Source organism: Macaca thibetana, chromosome 12 (genome assembly GCF_024542745.1).
Source record: "Macaca thibetana thibetana isolate TM-01 chromosome 12, ASM2454274v1, whole genome shotgun sequence".
NCBI classification, from domain to species: domain Eukaryota; kingdom Metazoa; phylum Chordata; class Mammalia; order Primates; family Cercopithecidae; genus Macaca; species Macaca thibetana.
The window spans coordinates 24,346,564-24,363,504 of record NC_065589.1 but is presented as its reverse complement, the minus strand read 5'-3'; the positions used below and the strand labels follow the sequence as shown (position 1 = coordinate 24,363,504).

At 47.3% G+C, this 16,941-nt stretch overlaps 1 protein-coding gene and 1 long non-coding RNA gene across 2 annotated transcripts in view; one reads left to right on the top strand and one right to left on the bottom strand.

Moving 5' to 3' along the window:
- Positions 1–16,941, bottom strand: part of AAMP (angio associated migratory cell protein) — a 205,728-nt gene that overhangs the window by 42,046 nt on the left and 146,741 nt on the right. The window lies entirely within an intron of this gene.
- On the top strand, positions 11,063–14,685 carry LOC126932465 (uncharacterized). Its single transcript, XR_007718195.1, has 2 exons — positions 11,063–11,375; positions 12,410–14,685. It is a non-coding gene; the product is annotated as an uncharacterized LOC126932465 (long non-coding RNA).

The window sequence follows — 16,941 nt, the reverse complement described above, 5'->3', positions numbered from 1 at the left end:
CAAGGGCCTGATTTGGGATGATGCAATGGGAAATGGAGGCAAAGATCACACCCTCTTATCATTCATTCATAAAATATTTACTTGAGCACCCACCAGGACAGATGCTGATGTTGCAGAATGAGATCAATAGTATCAAGGAACATGTATGGAGTAGCTGAGATGGCCCAGGCAAGGTGTCCTTTCGCTGGGTAATCATGGTTAATCCTCAGAGTAGCTCCATGCAAATTACCAGTCCCTTGTGGAGAGAAACAGAATGAGGTTTGAGTAGATTAAGAACATGCCCCAAGGTGCAGAGTTCCTAGGGGAGCCAGGGTTCTAAGCTGGTCATTCCAAGTCTAGCACACAACCCCCAACCCTGATTCCACTCCCTCCCCCACAATTCACCCCCCTTACCCATAAGGCACTTGAAGTGTTACAGGGGCAGCCCCAGGAATTACTACACAGCCTAAGGACTATCACAGAGACATGTGTGCAATGAAGTGGGCAAGTCATTACCTAGGCCTAAGAGATGCCCTCGCCCAGGAACTAGGTCTCAGGATTGGTTCATTTGGTCATTTGACAAACACAGATGCTTCTTAACTTATAGAGGGGTTACATCCCAATAAACTCATCCTACATTGAAAATAGCCTAAGTGGAAAATGCATTAAATACACCTAAACCTACCAAACATCATAGCCTAACCTAACCTGCCTTAAACATGCACAGAACAATGGCATTCGTTTACAGTTGGGCAAAATCATCTGGCAACACAGATGATGCCATTTGGCAAGTTGGGGGACCTGAAGGAGAGGGTTGGGGTCACATGAGGATGAGGGAGTAGCTTTGGACAAATCAAGTTAAAGATCCAGTGGGGCAGCAGTCCCCAACCTTTTTGGCACAAGGGACCAGTTTCGTGGAAGACAGTTTTTCCAGGGACTTGGGGAGGGAGGGGATTAGGGGGGTTTGGGATGATTCAAGAGCATTACATTTATTGTGCACTTGATTTCTATTATTACTACATTGTAATATATAATGAAATAATTATACAACTCACCATAATGTACAATCAGGGGGAGCCCTGAGCTTGTTTTCCAGCAGCTAGATGGTCCCATCTGGGGTTGGTGGGAGACAGTGACAGATCATCAGGCATTAGATTCTCGTAAGGAGCATGCAACCTAGATCCTTCACATGCACAGTTCACGATAGGGTGCGAGCTCCTATGAGGATCTAATGCTGCTGCTGATCTGACAGGAGGCGGAGCTCAGAGGGTAATGCAAGCGATGCGGAGCAGCTGTAAATACAGGTAAAGCTTTGCCCATCTTCCTGTGGTGTGGCCCAGTTTCTAACAGACCAAGGACCGGTATAGGGTTGGAGGGAAGCAGCTGGGGACCCCTACTGTGGGGCATCCAAGAGAGGCTTTCGTGGACATTTCTCCTTTAAAGTAATGAGTATACAGGTGGTAGCCTGTAAGTGGTGAATTTAGAGCTAGCAGAAGGGGAGCTTGTCAGAGAGGGGAAAGGAGAGCCAGAGAAACTGTGGCAGGAAAGGTAGAGGAAAAAGGCATGCTCCATTGTCATAGCTGCCACCCAGAGGATCAGTGATAAGGGCTGAACAATGACAAATGGGTTTGACTTTCAAGGAGACAGCACCAACTTAGGATGGAGCAGTACAGGCAGGGGCCCAGTTGAGTGGCCTGAGAATGGATGTGAAGTGAAAGGTAGAGACAGCAGAGAGGACTACTTTCTTTGTTTTAATAAAATAATAATTTAAAAAATTAAATTAGTAATATGTTTTCATTATAGAAGATGAGAAAATATTTTCTTTTTTTTTTTTGAGACGGAGTCTCACTCTGCTGCCCAGGCTGGAGTGCAGTGGCCGGATCTCAGCTCACTGCAAGCTCCGCCTCCCGGGTTCACGCCATTCTCCTGCCTCAGCCTCCCGAGTAGCTGGGACTACAGGCGCCCGCCACCGCGCCCGGCTAGTTTTTTGTATTTTTTAGTAGAGACGGGGTTTCACCGTGTTAGCCAGGATGGTCTCGATCTCCTGACCTCGTGATCCGCCCGTCTCGGCCTCCCAAAGTGCTGGGATTACAGGCTTGAGCCACCGCGCCCGGCTGAGAAAATATTTTCAAAGCACACACAAAAAAATAAACAAATAGTACCCCATGAGTCAATCAACCAAAGATTATGACTGGAAGCATTTTAGATTTTTTTTTTTTTTTTTTTTTTTTTTTTTTGAGACAGAATCGTGCTCTGTCGCCCAGGCTGGAGTGCAGTGGCACGATCTCAGCTCAGCTCACTGAAACCTCTGCCTCTCGGATTCAAGTGATTTTCCTGCCTCAGCCTCCTGAGTAGCTGGGATGATTCAGGCACTTGCCACCACACCCAGCTAATTTCTGTATTTTTAGTAGAGATGGGGTTTCACCATATTGGCCAGGCTGTTCTCAAACTCCTAACCTTGTGATCTGCCCACCTCGGCCTCCCAAAGTGCTGGGATTACAGGCATAAGCCACCACGCCCAGCCTTATATTTTTCTTAATCCATTTTTGTTTACAGAGGTGCAATCATATCAGTTATTCAAAATTTACCCAGTTTTGTGTCCTATTTTTTTTCTCCACTACTTTCTTTCTTTCTTTCTTTCTTTTTTCTTTTTTTTTGAGACAGAGTCTCGCTCTGTCACCCAGGCTGGAGTGCAATGGCACGTTCTCGGCTCACTGCAACCTCCGCCTCCTGGGTTCAAGCGATTCTCCTGCCTCAGCCTCATGAGTAGCTAGGATTACAGGAGCCACCACCATCCCCAGCTAATTTTTGTATTTTTAGTAGAGACAGGGTTTCACCATGTTGGCCAGGCTGGTCTCGAACTCCTGACCTGAGGGGATCTGCCTGCCTCAACCTCCCAAAGTGCTGGGATTACAGGAATGAGCCACCGTGCCCAGTCTTCTCCACGTCTTTTCTTTTCTTTTCTTTTTTCTTTTTTTTCTTTTTTTCTTTCTTTCTCCTTCCTTCCTTCGTTTTTCTGAGACAGAGTACAGTGGCGCAATCATGGCTCACTGCAATCTTGACCTCCAGGATCAAGAGATCATTCGAGCCCAGCCTGGGCAACATAGTGAGACGCTGTCTCTATTTAAATAAAAATAAAATAAAATAAAATAATAGATTCTCCCACCACGGCCTCCCAAGTAGCTGGGACTACAGGCATCCACCACCACGTTCAGCTAATTGTCGTATTTTTTGTAGAAATAGGGTTTCACAGCCGGGTGTGGTGGCCAAGACCAGCCCAGCCAACATGAGGAAATCTGTTTCTACTAAAAATACAAAAAAAATTAGCCAGGCGTGGTGGTGCATGCCTGTAGTCCCAGCTACTAGGGAGGCTGAGGCAGGAGAATTGTTTGAACCCAGGAGCCAGAGGTTGCAGTGAGCCAAGATCGTGTCACTGCACTCCAGCCTGGGCAACAGAGAGAGGCTGCGTCTCAAAAAAAAAAAAAAAAAGAAAGAAAGAAAGAAAACAAAGAAAGAAAAAAGAAAAAAAGAAATGGAGTTTCGCTATGTTGGCCAGGTTGGTCTGGAACTCCTGACCTCAAGTGACCCGCCCCCTTGGCCTCCCAGAGTTACAGGCATGGCCAGCACACCAGCCTCCAGTTTTATGGGAAAATATAAAATTTACCCAAAGTACTAGTTTGGATGCTCTTGGCTGTAGATGTCAGAAAGCCCAACTGAGGCCAGGCGCAGTGGCTCAGCCTATAATCCCAGCACTTTGGGAGGCCAAGGCGGGTGGATCATTTGACATCAGGAGTTTGAGATCAGCCTGGCCAAGATGGTGAGACCCCCATCTCTACTAAAAATACAAAAAAATTAGCCGGGCGTGGTGGCGCATGCCTGTAATCCCAGCTACTCAGGAGGCTGGGGCAGGAGAATCACTTGAACCTGGGAGGCGGAGGTTGTGGTGAGCCAAGATCACGCCATTGCACTCCAGCCTGGTGACAAAGTGAGACTACGTATTAAAAAAAAAAAAGAAAGAAAGAAAAGTAAAGAAAACCCAACTGAAAGTGGCTTAAATTATAAGTAACAAGAAGCCCAGAGCAATTCCGGGATTGGCTAATTCAGGGGCTCGGTGAGGTCTCCATCACTTCTGCTGTGCCATCCTCAGGTGCTGGCATATCCTCCTAAACCGCTCCCCAGCAGTCCAAGATGGTGGCTGTGGTTCCAGCATCATACGCAGGTGACGGCATCTTGAAGCAAGAAAATAGCCCTGTTACAGTCATGTGCCACATAACAACATTTTTTGTTGTTTTGTTTTGTTTTTTTGAGATGGAGTCTCGCTCTGTCACCAGGCTGGAGTGCAGTGGCGGGATCTCAGCTCACTGAAACCTCCACCTCCCGGATTCAAGCAATTCTCCTGCTTCAGTCTCCCAAGTAGCTGGGATTACAGGCATGTGCCACCTGGCTAATTTTTTTGTATGTTTAGTAGAGATGGGGTTTCACCATATTGGCCAGGCTGGTCTCAAACTCCTGATCTTGTGGTCCACCTGCCTCGACCTCCCACAGTGCTGGGGTTACAGGCGTGAGCCACCGCACCCGGCCTACATAACAATGTTTTAATCAGTGGCGGACCACATGTACAACAATGGTCCCATGAGATTATTGCTTTTTTTTTTGAGGGGGAGTCTCCCCATGTCGCCCGGGCTGGAGTACAGTGGCGCGATCTCGGCTCAGTGCAACCTCCGCCTCCCGCGTTCAAGCGATTTTCCTGCCTCAGCCTCCTGAGTACCTGGGGTTACAGGTGCGTGCCACCACACCTGGCTAGTTTTTGTATTTTTGGTAGAGACGGGGTTTCTCCATGTTGGTCAGGCTGGTCTCCAGTTCCTGACCTCAGGTGATCTGCCCGCCTCGGCCTCCCAAAGTGCTGGGATTACAGGCGTGAGCCACCATGTGCCCCATGTTACAGCACCTTTTCTAGATTTAGATGCACAATATTTGCTATTGTGTTATAATTGCCTGCAGCATTCAGTACAGTAACATGCTGTGCAGGTTTGTGGTCTAGGAGCAACAGGCTAGATCAATCAACCTAGGTTTGTGTAAGTACACACTATGATGTTTGCACAACTACAAAATCACCTGACACATTTCTCAGAATGTATCCCTGTCCTTAAGTAACACATGATTGTACATCCCTTTTTAAGAACAAGGAGAACCTTCCTAGAAGGCCTCCAGCCTATTTGCCTCCCCATCTAATCAACTGTGTGACCTGGAGCCATTGATCTGATCTCAGGACCTCAGGGTTCCTATCTGTGTAATTGAAGGGGACCAGCCCCTCCACACCTGTGGGTATTTCTCGTCAGGTGGGACGAGAGACTGAGAAAAGGAATAAGACACAGAGACAAAGTATGGAGAAAGTACAGTGGGTCCAGGGGACCGGTACTCAGCATACAGAGGACCCGCACCAGCACCGGCCTCTGAGTTCCCTCAGTATTTATTGATTATTATTTTTACTATCTTAGCGAGGGGAGTGTAGCAGGCAACAGGTGGGGAGAAGGTCAGCAGGGAAACATGTGAGCAAAGGAATCTGTATCATGAGTAAGTTCAAGGAAAGGTACTGTGCCCGGATGTGCATGTAGGCTAGATTTATGTTTCTCTTCACCCAAACTTCTCAGTGTAGCAAAGAGCAACAGAGCAGTATATCTCGCCTCTAGCCACAGGGCGGTTTTCTCCTATCTCAGAATAGAACGAATGGGAATGGTCAGTTTTACACCAAGACATTCCATTCCCAAGGACGAGGAGGAGACAGAAACCCTCTTATCTCAACTGCAAAGAGGCCTCCCTCTTTCACTCCTCCTCCTCAGCACAGACCCTTTACGGGTGTCGTGTTGGGCTGGGAGATTGGGGGATGGTAAGGTCTTTCCTTTCCCATGAGGCCATATCTCAGGCTGTCTGGAGGGGGCGGGGGGGAGCGGGGAGGGGGAACCTTGCTTGGACAATACCCAGGCTTTCTTGGGCAGAGGTCCCTGCGGCTTTCCGCAGTGCATTGTGTCCCTGCTTAATCGAGAATGGAGAATGGCGATGACTTTTACCAAGCATACTGCCTGCAAACATGTTGTTAACCAGGCACATCCTGCACAGCCCTAAGTCCATTAAACTTTGATTCATTACAGCACATGTTTCTGTGAGCACAGGGTTGGAGCTAAAGTTACAGGTTAACAGAATCTCAAAGCAGAAACAATTTTTCTTAGTACAGATCAAAATGGAGTTTCTTATGTCTTCCTTTTCTTCATAGACACAGTAACAATCTGATCTCTCTTTCTTTTCCCCACATGTAATGGCAAATATAATTGCATTTGTTGTGAGAGCTGAGGGTTAATCTATGTAAAGCACTTAGAACAGTGCCTTGCCTGTGATTTGTACTATATAAATATTTGCTATTACTGTCTGATAGCAAGAATTACATTATATTCCTGGGTCTAACTAATAGCTTGGCTGGCAATGTGTGGCATGGACCAAGCAAGATCCACCCATCAGGGCTGGAGAGGAACTCACTTGAAAGCTATGGCTGTTCAGAGGAGAGTGGGCAAAATAGGGGTTAACAAGGAAAAAATGTGGAGAATGGGTATTGACCAACAGGATCTGCCACACCCATGTTGTTTGGAAAAAAAAAAAAAAAAACCTGGGCCGGGAGAGATGGTTCACGCCTATAATCCCAGCACTCTGGGAGGCCAAGGTGGGTGGATCACCTGAGCTCAGAATTTCGAGACCAGCCTTGCCAACATGGTGAAATCTCATCCCTACTAAAATTATAAAAATTAGCCGGGTATGGGGGTGTGCACCTGTAGTCCCAGCTACTTGGGAGGCTGAGGCACAAGAATTGCTTGAACCCGGGAGGCAGAAGTTGTAGTGAGCCTAGATCTTACCACTGCACTCCAGCCTGGGTGACAGAGTGAGACTCCACCTTAAAAAAACAAACAAAAACAACAACAGAAAAAAAAAACCCTATCAATGTATAAGCATTATTCTCTTCGTGTGTGTTCTACTTTTTTTTTAACTTTTTTTTTTAGGTAATTTCAGATTTACAAAGTATTTGTGAAAATGTATAAAGAGATCTCATACCTGCCCCCCAGCTTCCCCAAATATCAGCTACCAGGAAATTAACCTTGATACAAATGTTCACATATTACTTAACTACCAGGAAATTAACCTTCATACAATTTTTTTTTTTTTTTTTTTTTTTGAGACAGAGTTTCACTCTGTCGCCCAGGCCGCAGGCTGGAGTGCAGTGGCGTGATCTTGGCTCACTGCAATCTCCATCTCCTGGGTTTAAGCACTCTCCTGTCTCAGCCTCCCAAGTAGCTGGGACTACAGGTGCACACCACCACGCCCGGCTAATTTTTGTATTTTTAGTAGAGAGGTGGTTTCACCATATCAGTCAGGCTTGTCTCGAACTCCTGACCTCAGATGATCCACCTGCCTCAGCCTCCCAAAGTACTGGGAGTATAGGCATGAGCCACCGAGCCCAGCGTTGATGCAATTCTAATAACCTACCTATAGTCTTTATTGATATTGACAGTTGTTCCCCAGTGTCTTTTTTTCTAGTCCAGGATCCAATTCAGGATCACGCACTGCATTGATTTCTAATTTAAACACCATTTAAAAGGAACACCGAGGTCCACAGAACCTAACTTTTGTTGCAGGACTTCTAGGTTGTTTGTAGAGTTGCATCATTACCAGTAACCCTGGAGTACATTTCAGATTCTAGCTTTTGGGCTGATTCCTAGAACAGAATTACTAAGTAAACAGATATGAACATTTTTAAGGCCTTGATGCATATTGGTAATTGCTTTCCAGAAAATTATACAAATTTGATGCCCCCACAAACAATGTATGAATACTCACCTTCCCATATTCTTAGAACTTCAGGATTTTATTCTTGTTTTTAATATTGGCGTTTTGGTTAAGTGAAAATCAAATCTCATTGTTTAACTGCAGTTTCTTTTTTTTTTTTTTTTTGAGATGGAGTTTCACTCTCATTGCTGGAGTTTTGCTCTTGAGACTGGGGTGCAGTGGCGCAATCTTAGCTCACCGCAACCTCCACCTCCCGGGTTCAAGCGATTCTCCTACCTCAGCCTCCTGAGTAGCTGGGATTACAGTCATGCGCCACCACGCCCAGCTAATTTTTTGTATTTTTAGTAGAGACAGAGTTTCTCCATGTTCGTCAGGCTGGTCTCAAACTCCCAACCTCAGGTGATCCTCCTACCTCTACCTCCCAAAGTGCTGGGATTATAGGCATGAGACACAGCACCCAGCTTTTTTTTTTTTTTTTTTGACACAGAGTCTCTGTCTCCCAGGCTGGAGTGCAGTGGCATGACCACAGCTTGCTGCAGCCTGTACCTACCAGGCCCAAGAGATCTTCCTACCTCAGCCTCCTGAGCAGCTGGAAGCACAGGCGTGCACCACCAAGCCTGGCTGATTTTTAAATTTTTTGTAGAGATGAGGTCTCCCTATGTTGCCCAGGCTGGTCTGGAACTCCTGGGCTCAAGCGATCCTCCCACCTCAGCCTCCCAAAGTGCTGGGGTTACTTGTACTTTGGGTGCAAGTTAGCCACCATGCCTGGCTATACTTGGATTTTTTTTTTTTTTTTGAGACTGAGTCTGGCTCTGTCGCCCAGGCTGGAGTGCAGTGGCCGGATCTCAGCTCACTGCAAGCTCCGCCTCCCGGGTTTACGCCATTCTCCTGCCTCAGCCTCCCGAGTAGCTGGGACCACAGGCGCCCGCCACTTCGCCCGGCTAGGTTTTTCTATTTTTTAGTAGAGATGGGGTTTCACCGTGTTAGCCAGGATGGTCTCGATCTCCTGACCTCGTGATCCGCCCGTCTCGGCCTCCCAAAGTGCTGGGATTACAGGCTTGAGCCACCGCGCCCGGCCAACATTTTTTCATATTTATTAGCCATTTATCCATTTATTAATTGAGGTCATTGTGTTCGTCACATTTATTTAAGGTCTGTAATCACTCGTTGGCCTTTTGGCTAAGATCAAGTATATTGAAGTTCCTTTTTTTTTTTTTTTTTCTTTTTGAGAGAGTCTCACTCTGTTGCCCAGGCTGGAGTGCTACGGGGCTATCTTGGCTCACTGGAACCTCTACCTCCTGGGTTCAAGCGATTCTCGTGCCTCAGTGCCTGAGTAGCTAGGATTACAGATGCCTGCCACCATGCCCAGCTGATTTTTGTATTTTTAGTAGAGACGGGGTTTCACCACTTTGGACAGGCTGGCCTTGAACTCCTGGCCTCAAGTGATCCACCTGCCTCAGCCTCCCAGAGTGCTGGGATTCCAGGCATGAGCCACTATGCCTGGCCAAGGTTTTCTTTCTTTTTTTTTTTTTTTTTTTTTTTTTTTTTTTTGAGATGATGTCTGACTCTGTCATCAGGCTGGAGTGCAGTGGCATGATCTCAGCTCACTGCGACTTCTGCCTCCTGGGTTCAAGCAATTCTCCTTCCCCAGCCTCCCAAGTAGCTGGGACTACAGGCACACACCACAATGCCCAGCTAATTTTTGTATTTTTATTAGAGACGGGGTTTCACCGTGTTGGCCAGGATTGTCTCGATCTCTGACCTCGTGATCTGCCCGCCTCGGCCTCCCAAAGTGCTGGGATTCCAGGCATGAGCCACGGTGTCCAGCCAAGGTTTTTGATTTTAGGTAACTAAAACAGTAATTATTTCCCTTGTTAGGTCTTCTGTTGCTTTTTTCTGAATAATGTATGCCCTTAAGGAATAATAGGAATAATAATGCCTTTAAGAATAATATATGCCTATTAAGGAAAATTAGATGATGCGTTTGTTATTTTTAGCTTTAGAAAATCCTCTGCAACCCAGATTGAACATGTCTTTCATTTTCTTCTAATTTTCTGTGGTTTAATTTTATATCCTTAACCCTTTAATTCAGGTAGAATTTATTTTGGTAGATTCCGTGAGGCACAAGTATAAATTGCTCTTTTGTAAATAATCACTCATCCATCATGTCTTTCCAGCATCATTAATATTCTGTTTCCCTCTGTCACTGTTAACTATTATTACACTAATGCTGCATAAGAAGCCAATTCAAAACTGAGAAGCCTACAACCATAAGCATGTATCTTGCTCATGCATCTGTGGGCAGGCTGAGCTTCAGCTGATCTAGCTTGGGCTCTGCTGGGCTGGGTTGACTTCCAAGCTGTGAGTGGGATCCAGGTGGCTCCACGTGCCTTTCATCTCCCTTAGACCAGCAACATTAGTGGCGTGGGAAAATATACCTCGCCTCCATTGAAGTGGTGCACAGTCACGGGGTGAACGGTGTATTCATAGCAAGAGATGAAGAACTCAAAACTGAAATGCCGTCTACCACACCTTTGGAGACAGCCTTTCAGGAAACTGGATTGTGTTGAGATAAAGGCAGAACGGAGTCTAGAAAATGGTACAAGGTCAAGGGAAGTTTTTTTCTTGTTTTTTTTCTTTTTCTTTTTTTTTTTTTGAGACGGAGTCTCGCTCTGTCGCCCAGGCTGGAGCGCAGTGGCGCGATCTCGGCTCACTGCAAGCTCCGCCTCCCGGGTTCACGCTATTCTCCTGCCTCAGCCTCCCAGTAGCTGGGACTACAGGCGCCCGCCACCACACACCGCTAATTTTTTGTATTTTTAGTAGAGACGGGGTTTCACCGTGTTAGCCAGGATGGTCTCGATCTCCTGACCTCGTGATCCGCCCGCCTCGGCCTCCCAAAGTGCTGGAATTACAGGCGTGAGCCACCGCGCCCGGCCGTTTTTTTTCTTTTTCTTTTCTTTTTTTTTTTTTGAGACAGAGTCTCGCTCTGTCACCCAGGCTGGAGTGCAGTGGCACAATCTCGGCTCACTGCAACCTCCGCCTCCCAGGTTCAAGCGATTCTCCTGCCTCAGCTTCCCGAGTAGCTGGGATTACAGGTGCCCACCACCACACCCAGCTAATTTTTTGTATTTTTAGTAGAGACAGGGTTTCACCTTGTTGCCCAGGCTGGTTTCGAACTCCTGAGCTCAGGCAATCCGCCTGCCTTGGCCTCCCAAAGTGCTGGGATTACAGGCGTGAGCCACTGTGCCCGGCCGGGAAGTTTTTAAGGCAAGGAGATACTGGAATTTGCTCTTAGGCTGAGGAAAATTGCAAAATTTGTAGAGGGGTAGGTAGTCACAGAAATTGTTTTCTCTAAGAAGGATATTTGCTGAAAGTAAAGGAAATGACGTTGGGGCTTGAGGTTTGGAATAACAACTGCAGATGAGATGCGGCCTCAGCAAAATAGAACTGCCAAGCATTGGTGTCAGGGGCTTGGGATGGCCTGAACCATAGCAGCCCTGAGCCATGTGGTACAGCAGCTTTCTTCAGCCCTGTCCGTGAGGTAGGAGACTGTCACGTTGGTTCAGGTAGGTCTGAAGGTTGGTAGGCTAAGGCTTGGGGGGCAAGGAGGTCAGAGGGTCAGGAAGCTGACAGGTGGTAAGTAGTTCAAGGGATTGAGCCTAAGTTCAAATATGGGTGCAAGAGGGGCTGAAGGGCTGGAAGAAAACAAACTGCCTGAGGGGCTGGAACTGGAGGCCCATGTGTACTGGGGATGAGAGGGGATCAGGGAAAAGGACATTGGAATTTAGGTTCTCAGAGGCAGAGAAGTTCCAGGTGAATCCAGGGTGTGGCCATGTGAGCAAGCTGCTGAATTATGTTGAAGGCATTGGAATTGAAGTCAGGAACTGAGGTCAAGGCAGAGTCCAGAATCACCCACGCGAAATGCACACTCTTGGGCCCCAGCCAAACCTACTAAGTCCGAATCTCTGGGGGAGGGACCCAGCATTCTGTATTTTGACGAGCTCCCTTAGTGGTTCTTAGGCTCCCTAACACTTGAAAACTGCCGCGCTATGATGTTGAGTGAACCATGCTTGTTGGAATTACCTGATGGCAGGAATCAGGCAGGAAAACTAAAAACAGGTGTTGAAATCCTTAGAGAGCCTGGGGGGGATCAGTGTATGGGACTGATGAGGAAGGGTGGAAAGAAGTTTGTACATGAGTCAGGGAGAGCAATGGCCTTGGCCTGGACTATTACTAGTGCATCCCTTTCCAACCTGGTGACAATGTGAGACTAAAGGTTTCCACTGCAGAAGGCAGGGCAGTTAGAGAGAAGGGAGGGAATAGAAGACAGGGATCATATTCAGTCCAGACAGGCTAGGAGCTCTGTGAGAAGGCAGAGGACGTTGGGGGAGGATTTGTTTCCGAACAAACCAGAGTTCCGCAGAGTACAGCAGAATGGCTCAGAGGGGAGTCCATGAGAAAATGGTCCACAAGGGAAATTGAGCTTTGGTTGGGGATAACAGATGAGGGAATGGACTGGGCTAAGCAGAGGCCAGATTATCCCAGTCACCACTTCTGCTTTGGGTCCACTTTTCTAAACTGAGCTAATTTCTCCACCCAGGTCCAACAAGATGTCTCTTTTCTCTAACATTTAAGCAGCTCCAACCATCTCAGCATCTTCATGATTGTTTCGTCATCATCACCGTCGTCTTTGTCATCATCATCATCATCATCACCACCAGTGATTTCCTGAATGCCAACCAAGCACCAGTCATCAAGCTTGAGCCACGGTGCAAAGATGGAGGCAGGCTCTCCATTCTAAGGGAACTTCCAGGCCAGTAGGGAAGGCAAGATTCAGACACCAGGGACAGGCAGCCCGGGATGACAGGTGGAACAAGGAGGAGACACAAGAACCCCCACCCCAACCCAGGAACCCACATCACAGGCCAGACCTGCATGACTGCCAGGCACCCGACTCGGGTTATGAAGGTGTCTCTCCTAAGAGAGTGGCAGAGGCAAACTTTAGCCTTGGCAGTGCCCCCCAAGCTGCTCAGGGGAGGGGTCACAGCCAAAGCCCTGGAGTGCATGGGTTCTTCAGCCGTGGCTCTCCTGCAGCTTCCTCTGATATTATGAAGAGCCTGCCACCACCGGGCTTGTTCTGACTCCTTTACATGATCCACCCTTCTGAGTGGGGTTTGGCTTCTGTACAGCTCTCCTGTGGGCCCTGAGCACACTAGTCAGAACAAGAGGGCTCCAGTCTCCTGACAGTCACAGTGCTTGGTGGCAAAACATGAATTGTCATTCATCCATGCATTGTTTCTATCATTCACTCATTCATTCAGCAGATACTTAACTGAACACCTGCTCTGGGCCAGGTATTATTCACACCACTGGGAATACAGTGATGCCAACACAGGTCCCTCCATGGGGCTTCATGGGGCTAACATTCCAGTGGGAGTAACAGAAAAGATCCACAAAATAACATCACATTGTGAAAAGTGCTATGAAAGTGAAGGATGTAAGCACAGTAATATTGGTAATAGAGTAGAGAGTGAGGAGGTGGTTAGCAAAGGCCTCATAGAGGGGGTAACATTTTTTCTTTCTTTTGATTGACTTGATGTATAACTTATATATGGTAAAGTGCACAAATTTTTTTTTTTTTTTTTTTTTTTTGAGACAGAGTCTCGCTCTGTCACCCAGGCTGGAGTGCAATGGTGCGATCTTGGTTCACTGCAACCTCCACCTCCCGGGTTCAAATGACTCTTCTGCCTCAGCCTCCCGAGTAGCTGAGACAACAGGCATGCGCCACCACACCCGGCTAATTTTTGTATTTTCAGTAGAGACGGGGTTTCACTATGTTGGTCAAGCTAGTCTCAAACTCCTGACCTTGTCATCTGCCCTCCTCAGCCTTCCAAAGTGTTGGGATTACAGGCGTGAGCCACTGTGCCCAGCCGTGCACAAATCTTTAATGTACAACTTGGTGAGTTTTTCAATTTGTGTATGTCAGAGTTTCTCAACCTCTGTACTGCAGATATTGGGGCCATTTGTCCTGGGGACTGTCTTTTTTTTTTTTTTTTTTTTGAGTCAGAATCTCATTCTGTCATCCAGGCTGGAGTGCAGTGACATGATCTTGGCTCACTGCAACCTCTGCCTCCTAGGTTCAAGAGGTTCTCCTGCCTCAGCCTCCTGAGTATCTGCGATTACAGGAACCTGCCACCACACCTGGCTCATTTTTGTATTTTTAGTAGAGACAGGGTTTCACTATGTTGGTCAGGCTGGTCTCGAACTCCTGACCTTGTGATCCGCCCACCTCGGCCTCCCAAAGTACTGGGATTACAGGCGTGAGCTATCGCGCCCAGCCCTGTCTTGTATATTATAGGATGTTTAGCAGCATCCCTGGCCTCTACCCACTAAATGTCAGTAACACTCCTCCCCACTCAGTTGTGACCATCAAAAATGTTCCCAGACATTGCCATATATCTTCTGGGAGGCAAAATCGCCCCTGTTGAAAGCCACTGGCATAGGCCATGTAGCCAGCACTCAGCTCAAGATACAGTTATTTCCACATGGAGGGGTTGGCGTTTGTGCTGACACCCAAGAGCTAAGAAGCTGCCTCCAATTCAGAGAACTGGGGAAGGAGTGTTCTAAGGGGAGGGAGCATGGGCAAAGGCCCTGAGGTGGGAATGACGGTGGCACATTTGAGGAAATGTGACTGGTCCGTGGTGACAAGGGAAAGGCATCTGAGGAGGTTGAAGAGACAGGCTGGGCCCTATCAAGCAGGGGCTTTGTGGGATATGGTTAGGAGTTTTACATTTTCAAAGAACGTTTGTGAGTATTTAATATGTACCTGGCACCATGCCAGACACTGGAAAGTAATAAATTAAATCCTTGGCCCTACTCTTTTTTGCTTTTATTACTATTTTTAATCGACACATAATAGTTGTACATATTTATGGAGCACAGTGTGATAGTCTGATACATGTATATAATGCATAATGATCAAATCAAGGTAATTAGCATATCCATCACCCCAAACATTGATCATTTCTTTGTGCTGGGAACATTCAAAGTCTGCTCTTCTAGCTATTTGAAAATATACAGGCCAGTGCCCGTGGCTCATGCCTGGTGTTCCAACTACCCAGGAGGCTGAAGCAGTAGGATTGTTTGAGCCCAGGAGTTTGAGGCTGCAGTGAGCTATGATCGTGCCACTGCACTCCAGCCTGAGTGACAGAGTGAGACCCTGTCTCTATTTTTTTAAAAAAAGTATGAATATGACCCAGAGTTGGCACAAAAGCGGACATGCTTAAGCCCATGAAGGAGCTAGGAGGGTTCAAGAAGAGATTTCTTGGAGAGACCACACCCAATCCGAGTCTTTGGGGAACAAAGGATAAATGACATTCCACACAGAAGGCACAGCATGTGCAAAGGCATGGGGGTGTGAAACAATATGGTAGGTCCAGGCAACTACAAGTAGTTAGGTATTCTAGGGTATAAAGTGCAGGAGAGGGGTAATAATAAGGCATTAGCCTGGATGGGATAGAAGATTCTTATGGCAGAGGAGGTGAAACTAAAGCCAACTTGCAGCAGACATTGGAAGTCTTCCAGAACAGTCTAACGGTGGGGTTATGGCTCCCTGGGCCTGCATGAGTCCCCTAAAACACACACCCTCACTCCTTATCCCAGTCCCGCCTTGACTCCATATACTTCATCAAACGTATCTTGGATTTATTGTCTATAATCTTGTTAATTGTGTGGCTTGAGATTTAGAATTTGGTCATCTCTACGTTCTCTGCAAGCTCATGCTTGAGCATGCATTTCCTGTTTCAGATTACAGGACTGCATTTTAATTTCTCGACAGAATGCCTGGCACAGCCTTACTTGGCCAGCCTTACCTGCAGAAAGGTGTGTGCACAATGACTTTTTTTTTTTTTTTTTTTTTTTTGAGACGGAGTCTTGCTCTGTCGCCCAGGCTGGAGTGCAGTGGCCGGATCTCAGCTCACTGCAAGCTCCACCTCCCGGGTTTACGCCATTCTCCTGCCTCAGCCTCCTGAGTAGCTAGGACTACAGGCGCCCGCCACCTTGCCTGGCTAGTTTTTTGTCTTTTTTAGTAGAGATGGGGTTTCACCGTGTTAGCCAGGATGGTCTCGATCTCCTGACCTCGTGATCCACCCATCTCGGCCTCCCAAAGGGCTGGGATTACAGGCTTGAGCCACCGCGCCCGGCCGCACAATGACTTTTGATGATGTCCCATGATCCTTCACTTTGCATGTACAGACACAGACTTGGAGACGCAAACTCCTGCATCTTACAAGGGCCATCTGCAAATTGGCTTATCAGTTTTCTCTCTCCTCTGCCTCCTCTGCAGTACCAGCCCTTTATATGCCAGGCACTGAGAAGCAGCCTAATTACAGGCAAGGAGACAGGGAGGGAGCAGGCCATAGGCTCTGTCCCTCAAGATATAGCCACATAGGAGAAACTCCATGTCTGTCTGGGTTTTCTGGATTAAACCTAGATTCAGGTGTTGGAATTACAATTCACTTTGAAGATAATTTAACATATTCCTCACCAATCTCCCTCCAAGCACCTCCCAGCAGCATCAGAGGTAAGCTTGACTTGTTTTGTTTGTTTGTTTGTTTGTTTTTGAGACGGGTCTCGCCCCGTCACCTAGGCTGGAGTGCAGTGGCACTATCTTGGCTTACTGCAACCTCCACCTCCCAGGTTCAAGCGATTCTCCTGCCTCAGACTCCCAAGTAGCTGGGACTACAGGCGCCCGCCACCATGCCAGGCTAATTTTTTGTATTTTTAGTAGAGACAGGGTTTCACCGTGTTAGCCAGGATGGTCTCAATCTCCTGACCTAGCGAAACGCCCGCCTCAGCCTCCCAAAGTGCTGGCATTAAAGGCGTGAGCCACCACTCCCGGCCGACCTTGACTCTTTTTTTTTTTTTTTTTTTTTTTGAGCCAGAGTCTTGCTCTTGTTGCCCAGGCTAGAGTGCCATGTCACGATCTCGACTCACTGCAACTTCTGCCTCCTGGGTTCAAGTGATTCTTCTGCCTCAGCCTCCCCAGTAGCTAGGATTACAGGCAGGCGCCACCATACCCAGGTAATTTTGTATTTTTAGTAAAGACGGGGTTTCTCCATGTTGGTCAAGCTG